The sequence below is a fragment of the Catharus ustulatus genome, chromosome 18 (assembly GCF_009819885.2).
Source record: "Catharus ustulatus isolate bCatUst1 chromosome 18, bCatUst1.pri.v2, whole genome shotgun sequence".
Classification (NCBI taxonomy): Eukaryota; Metazoa; Chordata; class Aves; order Passeriformes; family Turdidae; genus Catharus; species Catharus ustulatus.
The window spans coordinates 1,833,917-1,850,573 of NC_046238.1; the positions used below are offsets into that span (position 1 = coordinate 1,833,917).

The 16,657-nt window shown below is 48.5% G+C and overlaps 1 protein-coding gene across 11 annotated transcripts in view; it reads left to right on the top strand.

The window, feature by feature from the left end:
* The window catches only part of NCOR2 (nuclear receptor corepressor 2), a 222,099-nt gene that overhangs the window by 11,218 nt on the left and 194,224 nt on the right, over positions 1-16,657 (top strand). The window contains exon 1 of one of the 11 annotated variants that reach the window (XM_033075712.2): positions 1,694-1,726. The exons of the other annotated variants lie outside the window; for them this stretch is intronic. The gene's annotated coding sequence lies outside the window, so the exon portion shown is untranslated. Of the gene's footprint in view, positions 1-1,693; positions 1,727-16,657 lie in introns of those variants that run through there. 11 annotated transcript variants of the gene reach the window in all.

Consider the following 16,657-nt stretch of genomic DNA (forward strand, 5'->3'; position numbering starts at 1 on the left):
ACTTTATCACAGTGGTTTCTTTAACAATTTTTCCCAATTAATATGAATTAGGGAGAATTGCTCCAAGTCTCTTGCTCTGCATTCCCTTCTCTTGGTGATCTCTGATTCCCATGGAAGGAAGGTCCCAAACTCAGATGGAAAAAACTTGGGGGAGATGAAAGTGGATACTTTCCTGCATCTCTCCCCTTTCTGTACTGCAGGATCTCTGCCATTCTGCCTTCCTGTGTAAAAATCTGTGAAATCCTCAGGCTTGAAACAGAGCAGCACATCCTGGACATATCTGTGCACATCTTCAGGTTCCCTCATCTTCATGTACTAGTTAAAGGCATTGCTGCTTTGCACTGTTCCTCCTGGGTTTAATTATTATTTCAGTGATTGGAGCTGCAGACTGCAGCAGGGACTGAAGAGTTCAGCCTCAATTAAAAACCACCCTGTGCCAGGCAGATAGCAGCAGGCAGCTCTGCTATTCTCAAGTGTCTCCAGCAGTCCATCGAAACACCATGTGATCGGCTCAGTTGAGAAATCTGAGTAGGCAGAAAGCAGTTTCTGGGATAAACCTTGTGAGTGCTTCTCAAAATAGCCTGAAAGCAAGGTTTTGCTTTCCACAGCCACTCTTGGTCCTTGAGGCTGGTCAGAATTTTTCGTGGATTATTAAATGTTGTGAAGGTCTGAACTTCAAAAAACCATAAGATCTTTTTTTTTTTTTTCATTTTTGGTGCTGCCTCTGGTATGTTTAAACTTAGAGGATTTGCATTTTCATGTCTTTTTAGCCTTAATTGTAGGTACTGGGACCTTCCTTACTTGCAGTTCCAGCTTTTTATATTTTTCAGCAAAGCTGATGACCTCGTGTTTGACCCTTGGAAACCTCTTGGGCAGCCCAGCAAACAAATGTGGTGTGAGAAGAGCACATGATAGTAGCCTGAGCTATTACACTGGTCAGTCATTGACCAGGACTGTTGTTTTTTTTTTCCTTTGAAGATCTGCTTAATCATTGGCATTGTAACCCCTGCTGTGCCAGGCACCTGGAGGGGTTTGCTGGCTGCTCCCCATCATGCCCAGGGTGACAAGGGAGGTGGCAGGGGGGGCTTTAGAGAGTCCAGAGCTGTAATCAGGTTTTACTGGGGAAGAGATTGTCACTGATATCCCTGGGATTTGGCATCTATATAAATACACCAGCCAAGCTGTGTTTAAGTGTGCAGGTTCACGTCAGTTCATTTGTCTGGGAATGGGGCCGGGAGCATCTCGCCACCGTGGTCCTTCCGTGTGATTTCTGTTCCCAGTATAACCCACAGGCTGAGGTGGGGCTTGCTGAGGGTAAATCCCTGTAAATGCTGCTGCAGCTGGAAGTGGCTGCTTCAGACATGGCTGATTTCAGGACCAGTTGAGAGATGGGGATTCACAACTGTTTGGCTAAAAGTGATGGGGACCAGTGCCCATGGGCCAGGGTGCTGCTGAATGACTGAAAGCTTGTGAAGCAGCTCAGGGATCTCAGTTGGGAGTTGTTTTTCCACCTTTATTTGCTGTAATACCTCTGGGTGACACGGAGCGTTCAGGAGTTGCTGCTAAACTGAATTCTACAGCTGAATTCACTGGAGAAATGAGAATTGCTTCTTTTTGTTGGGGAAAAAATAAATCTACTTTTATCACATCCTTGTTATCCCTACAGCTCGTGGCTTGGAAAATGAGGGAAAATTGATAGTGAGGGCTGAGTGACATGTGGAGAGAGGTAAGATCCTGGCTTTCTGTGGGCCTCATTTAATGAACTTTCTTGTCCTCCATGCATTTGCTGATGTGTCAGTAGAACTGAGTTTCGTTGGCAAAAAATGTGGTTTGAGTAGATATATCTTAGATGAACTCTCAGTTGCTTGCCTGAGAGTGATTTGAAGCGAGGCTTGCAGCAGCATCCTGCTCTTGCTGTGTGTTTGGCTGTTGCTCCCCCATCCCAGACTGGCTGTCTGCTCGAGGGGCTTTTCTGCAGGGAGCAGCCTGTGCTCTGTGCTCATGTACTGTGCAGAAGCCATGAAAAATGTTGTTCAGATGACAGTGATTTGGGGTAGCTCTAGAAAATAATTTTCTGCTGGTGGATAGTACCAAACTATTTCCTTTCACCCACTCCCTCCCTTCCCCAAAACAAAAGAAGAGATGAAAGGATTCATTAGGAATTATTCACTCAGCTCTGCCGCCTGTCTGAGATCTGGCTGTCTGCGTTCATCCCCCAGCTCAGGGAAGGTCAGAGGGCATCTCCCTGGGGAGGATTTGCTGTTGACTGAATTGCACTCTGTCATTATCCTGCTGGATAACGAATGCAGTGGCCTCATTGGCACTGGCTTCAGAAAAAGCACGGTCATCTGCATGTGGCCTTGAGGCGAGAGGCGAAAACCTGAGGAGAGCGGTGTGGAAAACCTCATCTTGTGGGAAGGATGCAGGGCTGACCCAGGCAGTTTGGCACAGTGGCTCACTTGCTGCGTGATGCTCAGCAGGTCTGTAGCTGCTCTGGACCTCTGTTATCTTGTTGGAGGTGGGGGAGCACAGCAGGAGGGTTTAAAGGATGAAATTCTGTCTGATGAGGGGAAACTAGTTAAAGCTGCTCCCACTCTCTTCAGTAGAAAATGTGGCATGCTTGTGACACAGTTTGAGATATTTTAATGAGATTTAAACAATTTTTTCCTCTCTTTGTTTTGTTTTCAAATAGGTTTCCTGAAAGAAAAACATACAAATCCCCCTGAGCTAATTGGTGTGTGATTTGAATTCAGCTGCTACCTTGGAAGAGCTTTTCCAGCAGCTGATCTGAAAACAGCCTTTCCCACAATATTGTGGGTTGTCAGTCAATGCCAAAGGATCTTGAAGTTGCTGGTGGGAAGGAGAGAGATGTGTTTTGTTTGATATGCTGCATCTTTTAGCTGGAGTGAGAGATGTGTGAAAGACCCTAATGGAGAGAAGCTATCAGAGGGATAAAGAGTCATGGTGGCTGGAAATGTGTAAGGAACAGTTGTGGGTGCCAGGAGCCCGTTGGGCTGGCTGAGGAAGTAGACAGACCTGAAGAAAATCTGCATTTTAAACACCAATTTCAGATGTTACCCACTGCCTTGTGCCTTGATCTTTGGCAGCCACTGGCTCAGGAGGGTTTAATGCTGTGCCCTTCCAGCGTGTGGCTGCACGTCGCTGAATCGTGCTGGGCTGGCCAGATGCAGCCCTGGGAAGTAAAATATTAAGCTTCAAATGTTGGCCTTCATTGCCTTCAGGCTAAGTCAGTTCCCTGGAAGATGCTGTGATAAAATTGCTGGCCCAGGTAATTTGTGTCCTGATGATGAGCAGCAGAGAGGAGGGCAGGAGTTTGTGCGCCTGCTTATTGCTGTCATCTGTCTTGCAATCAGATATTTATGAAATGGCCTTTTGTGTTGCAGTGCAGGGGGTGTGAGTGCATATTTAAGTGGTTTGTAAATACAGTCAGTTGCTAGATTGGATCAAATCATCCTCTTAACAAATATAGACAGTGATGTTTGACATCTGGGTGTTTTGACAGTAAAGTACAGGAGGAGGTGGTCTTGGTGAGTTTAACATCTTGTACCCGAAGCAGGGCAGTAATTGCCTAAAATCACTGTAATTCTGCTACCAGCATTAAAGGATATAAAATTATCCTGCGCTGTGATAAATCAAAAAAATACAGCTGCCTGGAAAAGTCTTGTTGCTCTAATCCAGGACAAAGTGTGTGTGACTGGTTGTGAATCAGTTTAATTTCTTCTGGGGTCTGACCCTCTGGATTCTTATCGCTGCAAGAAATCCTCCTTGGAAGGCAATCATCTCCAGGCTGGTGCTCAGCTGAGCGATGCATGACCAAGTAGTAGCTTGTAGCATTTATGAACTGGGGCAGAAGTAGATCCCTTATTCAGACAGAGCTGTATAAGCCTCCAGTGCTCTATACTAGGCCCCAAATTTGCCTACGTTGTAAATAAGTCTGTGGCTGTGTGCTTGTGTGTTTCTTTTTTTAAGCTGAAGGCAACCCCTTAAGCTCTTTTCTGCAGGTCTGTTCAAGCTGGGGCATGGGGAATTCCTAAGAGGATTATCATGGTTTACTTGATACAGAACTTGAACTTGAGCAATGGCTTATCTTATCAGTGATAAAAGACATGGAAATGAAGTTTACGTAACCAAAGAGGCCTTGAACTGTGGCTTTTTTTTTTTTTTCTCTTCTGGAAACTGGAATGACAGATCTCCTGAGTTCTCTGCTCACAACTGCAGTGTTTGTTATCTGGTGTACTGCCTGCTTACCACTTTATTTCCAGTGCTGTGTTTGGAGCTGTCCTCTGAAAAAAAGACAAGAACAGAGGTTGAGGCAGAGGCTCAGCAAGAGGAATTTTGCAGGAAAGCCTGGTGTCCTTGCTGGAGAGACTGGAGCCCCACGGGTTGTTTGCAAGCCCCTGTGTTACACGGAGCTCAGCAGGTGTTTTGAAGAACAGCAGAAAGCAAATCCACTTCACCAGTGGGCTCTGAGCACAGGGCTGGAAAGGCTCAAAAGCAGAGAGTAAACATCACCCTGAGAACCAGAAAATGCCTGGGAATAGATGAAGATGTCCTGTCTGTTCCCAGTGGAAAAAATAAATGAGTGAGGAGGGCCAGGATCATCTCTTTGGTGGCAGCTAGAAAGTGACTGCAGACAGATGTGTGCTGCTGTGCTCTGGATTTTCTGACCCATCACTGGCACAGGGTCCCTGCAGTGCCCAGCTCTCTGCTAGGGTGAGGGAGGTGGTGCAGCACCCCAGCTGCTCTGAAGGAGGAGGAGAATGGCCTGAGCATCACAGCATGATCCTGTTGGACATGTGGGATGAGCTGAGCAGCTGTGAGCACAGCAGGGCTGCAGAGCAGCCTGCTCACCTGGGCTGGCTCCCTCCACCAGCCTGTGCCACCTCCCCTCTGCTCAGCAAGCAGCTCTGTGTGTCACCAGGCACTGGGAAGAAGAGAGGAGCCTTTTCCACCCTGCCACATCGCAGTGGGTTTGCCTGCCCTGGTGTCCCACACCCGCTTTGTCTGTGCTGTGTGGGAGGAATTTTATTTTCTGAGCTCTTGCTGTCACAGATTGTGACAATGCCACTGAGGTCTGGGCCGCGCCGTGCTTCCCACAGAAGGACTCAGCAGACAGTCAAAGGCTGGCAAGCTGACAGCACTTATTAGAGGTAACCTTCAGGAAATGCCACACACAGCCCTCGCTGAGCTTTCTGGCTCCAGGCACATACAGTATTTACACCACGCTTCTTGAGTTTCCCTGAAGGCTCTCAGCCTGCAGCTGCCTTTCTGTGCCCTGCCACCTGCCCTGTGTCCTCATGCTGCAGTGCCTGGGGTGGGTTCTGGCTGCTGGGCTCCTCTGGCAGCATCCCCCCTTGCTGGGAGGGCTGGTGGAGCTCTCCCTCTGTCTTTTGGCCTCCTAAAAGGTGCTTGTTGTAATCCAGTTCTGGAGCTTGGGGTAAAGCCAGCACCAAGTTCTCACACTTGTGTGTAGGGAATGAGCTGTTAAGGAGTGCAGCACTTGCACAGCAGCTCTTTGTTAAAATGTGAGGGAATTACATAGGATCAGCTCTTTTCACTGTGCAGGTGACTGGTTTGAGTGGCTGTGTGTGGAGTTAAAAACCAAACCCTTAGCATTAAGGTTGGAAAATTTTTTCTCAGGTTGTCTCGATGGTGTTTTTTCATCCTACATGGGGTGGGAGGAAGGAAATGTGATACTATCTAGTTCTAGTAAATGACTGTAAGTGCTGTACAGCACCTGAGTACTTTGTGATGCCAGAGCCTGGACTGGGTAGGTGTGGGGAGGCAGGGTTGTGCACCCCATGGGGACACTGGCCCCAAATGCAGGTCAGGTATTTTCTCTGCTTCCTGGCTGAGAGGTTGGGGAATGTATAACTGAAGGGTGGGCTTACAGGATGTGCTTGAGCCTAGCCTTGTTCTTCAGCCCCCAGGGTTGGTGGCTCATGTATCTACAGACCAAGAAGTGACTTTTTTCCAGCAGCAGGTGGCTGGAGTTTGATCCACCCACTCTCATCCTGCTCCTTGCAGTGTGCACAAGTTTCCTGATGCTCTCCTCCCTTCGGTGAAGGGTCAGCTGTGATCCTTGAGGAGTGAGTGCTGTGTGAAAAGCAGAACTGCTGTCCTGCTGGCTGTTACCCTGTTTGGGGAGATGGGAACTCCCTGGTGCTCCACCTCTGGGATACTCCAAATCCTGTTTTGGCACATGCACTTGGAGAGATGCGAGTCTTTCCTCCCTGCTACCTCGTGAGAGCTGTCAGAGGGGAACCCATGGAGTGGCATTAAAATCCCACTTTATTATTGCTAATTTTCTGTAATACTCAGCTTTGGAGTGCCTGGCTGCTTGGCCTTGCTCAGTGGGGAAGAGCAGGACAGACTGCCTCAAGCTGAGGTCCCTTGGCTGTGTCAGCTCTGAATCCTCTGCTCCTCTGGTGTGGATTTAATTTCCACGGTGCTGCAAATGCTTCCCCAGTGCCCAGCTATCAATTGAAAAGCAGTGGGGGGGTCTGCAGGGGGATGGTGATGGTGGGGAATGACTTGTGGTCTCCATGGCAACCCACAGACGATAAATGGATCAATGTGCTGTTCTGCACCGTCTGAAACTCAAGCGGCCCTGGCTAAATCTGGGGGCTGCCTTTGCCTGCCAGGTCCTGCTGTGGGGTCATTAGTGTGAGACAGCTCAGCACAGAAGCCTTCCCATCACTGTGCCTCCAGGATTGTGCTGGGTTTGCCACAGAGTGTGTGGGGTTTGTGCTGGAAACCCACACTTGGCTCACACTTTAGGATTTGGGTGTTCAGAGCTGCGCCTCTGCCTTGGGTTTAGGTGCTGTTGTGAGCAACTGGATAGGCATCCAAGTCCCTGGATTTGGAAAGGGTAAAGACAAATGGCTGGCTTCCCTTTTTAAAACCTTCAGCTCTTTCTGCACAAGCACAGGGAGATTTATGGTTTTTTTTTCCCCCTGCAAGTTAAAGGCTTGGAGTCCTGGATTAGGTTTGTGTTGGTGTGGTGGGTAAGGATAGTTTACCTTGTCTTTGTTCTCACTTCTGCTTCTGGTGGTGTGGATAAACAGAAAAATCTGTCTTCTGAGCTGCTGCTCTGGTGTTTCCAAAGACCACATTTACCTACAAAAGAATATATTGATCTTCCCCCACTAGATTTCATAAAAACTTATCTTGGTCTGAAATTTTCAATCTACTGCTCTTTGAACAAGAGTCTTTCCAGTGCTGAAGTCTTTTATGTGCTCTGGAGTCATACTTGGCTTAGGTTCAAGCAGAGACTGCCCAGTTCTGAGCCAGGACCAGGGACTGGTGTGACTGGAGGCACTGGCTGTGTGCTGCTGGCTGGCTCAGCAGCACTTCTTCAGCCCATGCTTTCCTGGCTGTGTGAAGGGATAATCCCAGCTGTCTCAGAGCTGCAAATCTAAGGCACCACTTTGTTCTGGTGTTGGAGGTTGGCTGTGGTGATGAGATCTGTGCAGATGAGCTCAGGATCTGAGGCACTGCCTGGCCTTGGCTGCTCTGGCATCTTGGGGTGTTGATGCTTTTCCCTTGCAGCAGGAGGAAATCTGTTGCCTTCTATTTTGCAAAGGGGCCTGGAGAGATGAGTTGCCAGAGGCTGCACCTGAGGCTTGTGATGAAGCTGGGAGCACCTCACAGAGCTTTTGAGCTTGAGTTTTCTGCCCAGAAGTACATCTGAGATAAATACTGGTGTCTGTAGTGCTCTTCACACCTTGATTTCCAAGTGCCTTTTGGGATGGTTGGAGGAACTTTGATTCCTTGGCTGAGACATGGGTGCACTTCACTTCTAATTCGTGGTGTCATGTTTGTAATTTTGTTCGTGCAGACAGGGAGATCTGCTGCCTGCAGTGGGGTGGAAAATCCCCAAAGTATGCTCTGAAACCACTGTCTGTTGTGGTTCTGTCTGCCCAGCTCTGCCTGCAGCCCCTGGCATGTGCTGCGAGCTGCTGGTGGGGCATTGCCTGTCACACATCCAGAGGCCCCTGTTGGAGATCACTGTTGATGTTTATAAAGGCTCAGTTGTGAGGCAGTCTGGCCAAATGATCTGAGCTCGTAATTCTGTGCGGTGTGGTGCTGAAATGTCCAAGAAATCTGCCATCTCTGTTGCCTTGTGAATAATTTATGGATCTCTTGACTCCAAGCTCATAAAAATCGATAACTCTTCGTGGATTTTTTTTTTTTCTTCCCAGCAGCAGCTTGGTTAAACTCTCCCATTCTTTTGAGCTGCTGATATTGAAAGGCTGTGGTTTTTTCGCTTTCCCTGAGCTGTGTTTTCTTTTTTGCAGCAAAATTGATCCGGGCTTTTCCACAGAGCTGTCTGTCTGTGTTCTTCACCAGGATGTTTGGCTCAGGTTACTGAAGGAGACAACCTCCCTGCACCTTTTCCAGGGGTTGTTTGGGCTGTTAAAACTCCTGCTCTGGAGCAAAGCTGCAGAGCTTGGAGAGGTCGAAGTGTTTGAGGGTTGTGCACTGGCTAAAAAGAGGTTTCAGCAGCTGGTGGGATAACAGACCAGTTCTTCCCAGTAGAACTTGCAGCCCCCTTAGCCCAATAATTCAGATATGGATATGTTAATTTATTCCTCTAATTTCTGGGCCTGTCTCTGAACACCAAAGCCTTCTCATGATCTTTGCTCCCTGTCAGGCCTGGAAATGAAACCTGAAGTGTACCAGTAACAGCTGTGCCCTGTGTGTTGGGTTATTATCCTTTCAGAATTTAATAACCTGACACCCCTTTTTACTGGATGGCTTGTCCTTCCCTCTAGGAACAGATCGATAACAGACTTGTATCTGCTATTTGGATGTAATTGCTGGTGTCAGCTGATGTCTGGTGCTGTTTGTCCAAACAACCCTTGGAAGCTCAGTGGGCTGTGGGGAGTGAGGATTTCTTTTCCAGACTTGCACCAGATGCAAGAAACCTGAAATGAAGAGATGGTTTTGCAGAGAAGTTTCCTTGCTCCCTCTCTTCCTGCTTGTATTGGTGATATGTGGGCTGTGAGCTGGGGAGAGGAGAATTGGAACCTCCAAAGGTAGTGGTGGATAACTGTGTCTGAGCCACAATTCTGTGTTTGGAGCCCTCCAAGGGAATTAAAGCTGCCTGCTCAGCAGTGGTCTCGATCTGCAGAGCCCACAGATTTCACAGGTTAGCTGCAGATGATGGAGGAAGGGTTTGGCTTTGAGGGGGGAGAAGGCAAGAGGGTTCTCCCTTGCAAACAATTTATTCTTGCTGAGTCTTCAGGGTAATTGAAGAGGGTAATTGCTGTACTTTCATGCATCTAATCCATGGGTTGCCTGGGGAAGAAGGAGGAAATGATTCAAGTGTAGGAAATAGGGGAGGTTTACTCCACTCCAAGGCTGCCCACCCCCTGCCTTGTTCTCCCTCTTCCTATTCCAGTTTTCTCCCTGGTTGCAGGGAGCCTTTGCTGGGGTAATTGATGGCATTCTTGGCTGTTGGGAAAGAGAAAAGGTGAGTTGTGGGTAATCTGAGGACTATTTTTTTTCAAGAGAGCAATACTTTTTTTAATGAGTGGGTTTGAGGTGAGGATTATGTGCATGGAAATACAGTACGCAGAAAATAGAGGACTATAGTAACTATAAAAAAAGTCTGCAGTATCTAGAACTAAAAAAAGACTTTATAAATACTTCCTAGCCATGGGGTTGGCCTGTGTAATCCTACAAGGGAAGAGAAGCTGAGTGATTGATGGTTGGCTCCATCCTGCTTTATCCCTAGATACAGAGTACTGTATTAAATATGGTTGCCTCTTGGTATCACACACGTAACAAGAGGCGTAATATTAAGTTACAGCCTGTGTAGCTGTCTGGGGGAGGAGGTCCATGGGATGGCATTCCTGCCTCATTTCAGCCTGTGACAAAACTCCCATAGATGGAGTCAAGGCTGGGCTCTTGCTCTGTGTATTTGTTTAATCACCCTGTCTCCAGAGAATGCAGAACTGCTGGGAATTGCAGAACCGTTTCATTAAGAATCCTTGATGCCCATTTTACTAGCTGAAAGCTGCGTGCCAGCATGGGCATATTTTTGTTTATTTATAACACCTGCATTTACAGCGCTGCGCAAATCATCTGGAGAATGGGATGAGTACTTAAACCCCCGGGGGGGAGGTATTTGGAAATATAAAACCTGCCCTGTGCAGCTGCATGTGCTTCCACTGACCAGAGCTGTGACCTGCAGTTGGCCTGTGCTACACTTCCCTCTTTTTTTTTTTTTTTTAAATTTTCATTATTATTTCTATTTTTGTACCCAGCTAAACTGAGAGGTGGAGGGGCAGGAGAGCAGAACAAGATAGACGGATATAAAAGGGCTAAATCCTGCCCAGCTGTTTTCTCAGCAGCCATCTCCCTTACAATCCCAAGGAAATAAATGCTCCTCTTGAGGGTCCTGTTGGTTAATGATGATTTGAAGAGTGCACACAAACATCTCTGCAGATGCAGCCTGCCTGTGAGATTCCGGTCATGCAGCGAGCCCTGGGACCCCGCTCCTCTCGCATTCAGCACGATGATAAATCATTCATAGCCTCAGCAAATGCAATTCTCGTCCTCTCTCTGCACATAAACAGCCCAGGACCCTGAAGAAAGCCTGTGTTTGTAGTCCTTGGAGGATGAGGCAAGTGCTGTGACAGCTGGGAGGATTTGAAATTGAAGTTATGGGAAAGGCTCTGAGTGCATGAGTTAAAAGCAATTGGGTATGGGTGGGTGTTTTGTAGCTGTTCTAGGGTGATGAAGGGTGAACAGGGATGTGCTCCTGTCCTGACAAATCAAAAATATTGCTGTGCTTATGCATGCCTTGTTTTGTAGGGATCCGATTGCAAGCATTGATTGTGATGTGTAGTGTGTGGTTCTGGTGTTCAAGATAAGGGGAGAGGTAAACAGTGGAGTGGAGAAGTGGAGGAGTTCTCATTGTAGTTGAGTGAAATGCAGGCTGGTGAAGGTCTCTGGGTTTTGTTTGTTTGTTCCAGGCTGAAGTGTGAGCAGGTTGGCTGGGTGGAGGGTGAGCCTGGAGTCAGCTAAAGCTTGGAGAAGCAGCCTTGTGTGATATCCACAGCAGGGAGGAGTGGCAGCTGTGTCCACATGAGCTCCTTGTGCTGAAGCTGATGTGGAAAGGGAGAGTGTGAGGAAGGAATGGGACCTTGTGTGCACACCAGAATCTCAGTGTGTCTTGGTTCAGGTCTGGTTTGAACAGCCCTGCTCTCCCCTGAGCTCAGCTCGTGGCCAGCATGGCCCTGCTCCTGTTCACATCTGTGCTTGCTTCCCCCTTTTTGGGCAGTGTGTGGGTTCCTTGGTGTTTGAGCCCAAATCCCCTGGAAACCCCGGGCACAGGGATTGCCCTTGGCATGAACAGCTGGCAGCTCTGCCCCAAGTGTGGAGAGGAGGGTCACTGGCCTGGAGAGCTCCATCTCTTGCTGTTCCAAAGAGTTTCAGTCCTTAAACTTCACCCCTGTCTAATTTGGGTTTCTGGTAATGAGTGTTGCATAGAGAGCTGCTACAGAAAAAAGGGAGAACACACACGCACCTACACGGGCTCTGGAAATATGTCAGAATTGGGCTTGCTGAGAAGCTCAAGCCCAAGCATGACCTACTTTGAGACTGTTGTAATCTCTAGGGGAATGCCCTCTGGATTAGATCACTGTGATCCTATCAATTTGTGCTTCAGGCTGGAGGAAGCACTGACAAAGTTGCTTATTTTCCCTTTTTGTGCAGCAAGTTTGTTTTCTTTTGTTTCCCTTTTCTTTCTGACACTGAGACTTGAGACCAGCAGAGGTGTGTTTGACAAGTACAACAGCCTTGGACTCTGCTTTTCCATTATGGGTCTGTGCTGAGCACCTTCTTTCAAGAAGGTTTCTTTCCGTACCATGGAACAGCAAAGTCCCCCTCTGTTTGTGTCTCAACAACATTGTCTGGTAGAGGCTCTGGTCCTGGCCATGGAAAGATGCTGCAGCTGATCCCTCCAGTACCATTTTAATATTCAGCTGTTTCTATCTGTTTGTTTGGGTTTGTTCTTTTTGTCTGATCTGCTGCACTGAGAGATGCTTTAATAAAATGTGAGAAATTTTCCAACCCTTGTCTTTCCTCTTGTCACCAACCATTGTTTATGTAAGAGCTTGGAATCTTTTTTTTTTCCTAACTAAAAAATTGCTTCCAGAGCTCAGCAAGGATGTGCATATCCACAGCAAGAAGGAAATAAACAGGGAGGCTGCATTTAATTTCAGTGTCTGCCAGAAAGTGGGAAGCCAGCACTTGCCAAGGAAAGATTTTTGGAATAGAGGTGTACCACGCTTAATTTTCCAGGAGACTTTGTGAAAATAAAGAAGCTGGAATGGAAACAAAGCTTGCTGTGATGAAGAGAAATCGCTCCCCTGTTTGGCTGGGAGTTTGGCCTTTGATTGCAGAGGCAGCTTTGCCTCAGGTGACTCCGGGGGACTCTCAAAGAGGCTTTTCTCCCATCTGCAGTACCTGGCACAGGGAGAGCAATGAGGAGTGAGGGGTGTTTGGTCCACTGGTGTGAATTGTTCTGCCAGACTTCAAAGAGAAGTGGAAATACCTAATCTGTCGCTTTCAAAGGGAGGAATAAAATATTCTGATAGATTCTAAATGGAATCACATCAGCAGTGCCTCTTCCACCTTTGCCTCTGAGCTGCTCACTGATCTTTCTGATTGGGGTAATGCAGTGAAGAGGATACAGTATTCCCTTGAGGGGAGCAGCTTGTGAACATTACTGTTCAGTCAGCCTGAAAAGCTCTATTACAGACAGATTTAGACCCGTCTTTGTGCGCTGAGAGGCACAGCCTGGCTTCCGGGAGCTGGCTTTGTCTGGAGGACAGGTGCACATGGGGCTGAATTATATTTACCCTTTTTATCTGCTGCTTGCACCGCTTTCACCTGCCGGCTCTGGGAGGGGAGGGGGCTGCTGCAAGGGCTGGGGAGGCTGTGGTTATCAGCTCTGAGAGGATCTGCCCTGCAGGACTGCAGCAGCATCGCTTGCTCAGGCCCATCTGGGTTTGGCAGCTCTCCAGACACCTAATGAGTTGTCCTCTGTGAGACCAGGAAGGTGAGGGCAGGAACAGATTTGCAAACAACCCAACCGGTATTGATTTTCTTCGTTTCCCACATATCCTGCCAGGTTTCTGTGCAGCAGCCTGGCAGCTGGGACTTGTGCTGGTTGCCAAAGAGACTGGAGAGAGCTCACAGTGTCTGTGGGGTAACGTGGGGGGCTGCCTTGCCATGGCCATGGATTTTCCCTGGGAATGTGGTCAAGCTCTGTCATGTACAAAACAGGGTGAGATGTGTCTGATATTAGCTGCTGCTTTTGCTGTCTTATGTATTTCCATGCCTTAGTGCTTGAATTTCAATCCTGAGAGCATGGTCTTGCAGTGAAAAGCACTTTTTTTGCTCATGGAAAAAGTCCCAGAAGGTCCCTGTGTGTTGCTGAGAGCTGCTGAAGACAAGCGGGGGAGATTAAAGTCAGGTGGATAAACCATCAGCCTCGTTAAATCTGCTGTGAGAGTGTCTTCAAGGTTTTGTCTGTGTTTCCAGAGTTCTGTAATAGCTTGCATTGAGCTTGAGGAGATGTCATGTAGGAGTTTTTGGATCAATATGAATATGGAGAAGGGAGAGGATTTCCTGAAAGCACAGTACAGACTGTTCTGTGTCTTGCAGCCATGCTGGCACATTTGAGAGCACACCTTTTATCTCTGTCGTTGTGCTCTTTGTGTCCATCCCTTGAGGAGTTCCAGCAGCACAGGTGGGATTGTTCAGCCTTCACAGAGATGCATTTCTTCCACGCTTCCCTGCAGTGGGCCTGTCTCTGATGCTCTTTGAGTGTTGAGCCTCCCACGTGTCCTGGAAAGTCCACAGGCTTCCCTGCCTTGCTGTGCAGAAGCAGCACAGCTGGAAGCAGCAGAGCGAGTGCCAGCTGCTCACTGACATGCTGTGGGATTGGGCTGCAGCAGGGAGCTCCAAGAGAAGCAGCCTGTAAAGCTCTTGTACTGAAACTGAGGGGGAGGCATTCCTTGGATAGCCACAGAAATCTGTGTCAGGGCGGTTTTGGTGTCCTGGCTGCTGTGAGAGGAGCAGAACTGTTTCCCTTCATGCCTTGAAGCCGTGTCTGTTCTCAGCAGGAGGGAGTGCACATGGTGCTGTGCCTGGGGTCACAGCCTCTCCTGACCATTGGGGTGGGAGGGTGCCTTTGAGGCAGCTGCAGCACAGCAGCCCTGGCCACAGCACCAGGAGCAGCTCAGGGTGAGGTCCCAGCTCTGGCAAATTGCTATCCCAGGGAGAGGTCCCAGCTCTGGCACTTTGCTATATCAGAGAGAGGTCCCAGCTCTGGCACTTTGCTGTCCCAGGGAGAGGTCCCAACTTTGGCACATTGCTATCTCAAGGAGAGGTCCCAGTTCTGGCACATTGCTATATCAGAGAGAGGTGCCAGCTCTGGCACTTTGCAGTCCCAAGGAGAGGTCCCAGTTCTGGCACATTGCTATATCAGAGAGAGGTCCCAGCTCTGGCACTTTGCTGTCTCAAGGAGAGCTCCCAGCTCTGGCACATTGCTGTCCCAAGGAGAGGTCCCAGCTCTGCTCCCAGGGCATGGCCAGGGTCAGTTCCACACAGCATTTGCCAGAACTGGCTTAGCATGGCCACAACTGTTGGTTTGGATGCCAGGGAAGATGATGCAGAAGGGGAGGGAGGAAGGAAAAGTTGCCTTTGAAAAATAGCAGGGACAGCAGGAGAGCTGTGAGGGTGAAGCCTATTGATTACACGCTCATCTCAGTTTCTTTTGTGCCTCCCTTCGAAGGCACAACTGTGTGGACAAAGAATCCCTGTGCAGCAGTGTGAGGAGGGTGGTGGAACAGGGTCTGGTGCAGAGTCTGATCTGTTTGGGCTTTACCCAAACTCTGCCAGCAATCCTGACAGACAGCAGGATGTCCCCTGGTGACACAGGCTTCCTGTGTCCTCTTCCTGGAAGAGTTCTGCTCTTGGGATGGGGTCTGGGCGCTCTGCTGAAGGCAGCTAGCGTGTGGGCTCACTGAGCAGCTCTGAAATGTTGAGGATGTCTTTGTGCGTCACTGTAGGAATCCATAAAAGTCCTATTCATGCAGTTGGCATTATAAAGTTTAAAGAACCATTTATGCAGGGAACTAGTCTTGCCCTTAGAAAGAGATAGCTGGCTCAGCAGCTGCGTGCAGCTCAGTTGTCGCCACATGGTCTAGGATTTATTCTGCTTGTAAAATGCTGCATTTAAAGAATGCTTCCCCCAAAGCCACTTGTGCCACATTCTTTGTATCTGAGTATATTCCCTTATCTTTCAGCTCCCTGCTTTCCAAGTACAATGCAGATTAGCTGTGGAAAATGTCCAGTCCCTCTGGAGGTGGGCAGTGGTGACTGTGAGCCATCTTGTGAATTGGGGAGCTGAAAAGAAGCATCAAAATGGTTTACCTGTTTGGAAACTGGGAGACATGTGGCATCTTCCTAATTCACATTGACATGCCTGGTTATCTGTCTCAGTGTGTTTGGGTGCCTGTTCCTCCATCAGAGGTCCTTCAGTGTGAGAACTGTTTTTCTCCTCAGAATTGCACCTTCCATAAGTCTGGCAGGGTTTGCTGCATTGTCTTGTGCTTGAGCCAGAAGGTGAGACCTGCAGGGCTTAGCATTTACAGAGCATGTCTATCATCCAGGAACTGTGCAGAAGACAAATCTTAGAGCAGTTCCTCCTCCTGTTATTCTGTGGCTGTTCATTTGTATCTGAGACTGGGAGCAGCCTGGTCCTGGGAAATGCTCCCTTTTTAGGAAGGAGTGAAGAGCAAACATGAACAGGAGAAACAAGCTGGTACCGCCCTGGCAGCTGTCCTTGAGTAGGTTCTTTGGCTGGAAAACCTGAGTGTTCTGGGTGTGGACTGTCTGGAGAAGGACAGTTCTGGGTGGATATCATGAGTGTGACCAGCTGATGGGAGCAGATTGCCTTTCACTCTGTGCACCTCATGCTAAAAATACCAGGCTGTCATGGGAAGGGAATGGTGTAGGTTGGAAAGCCTGTGTGTGGGCAGAGGTATGGTAGCAGGCTGTTCCTTGGGAAATGCTGAGGGAGCCCAGCACCATTGGAGCAAGGACCAGCACATGGAGAACCAGGCACTGCAGCCTCTCAGGAGGGGCATGGTCTCCTGGAGGAGAATGGATGTTCCTCATGGTGTTTGAGAGTGAAATGTGGGTGATACAGCTCCTTTCTTGGGTTTCTTACAAATCTGGCTGTGTCCTCTGCATGTCACTGACCGAGTAACACACTTGTTTTGTTGATTTGGAGTGGGAAAACATAGCTGGAGTGGGAGTGCACATGGCAGATGCTTGTGTTCTCTCAGAAAGCCTGGGGGTAGTAAAGACCTAATTAGCATTCTTGTGAAGGCAAGTCATAGGGAGACTCCAGGATTTAGGTTTGCAAGGAGGGAATTGGCATCAGTGAAAACAACAGATTGCTGGAAATGTGCAAGCAAAGTACTTGATGCTCTGGTGGAGGAGAGAAGGCGGCGTGGCAGGGGCGGTGGGAGCAGTCAGGTACGGGGTACAAGGGCACAGACTTGATTCAACACTGATGGAATGGTGGCCTGAGTCAGTGCCTTGTACT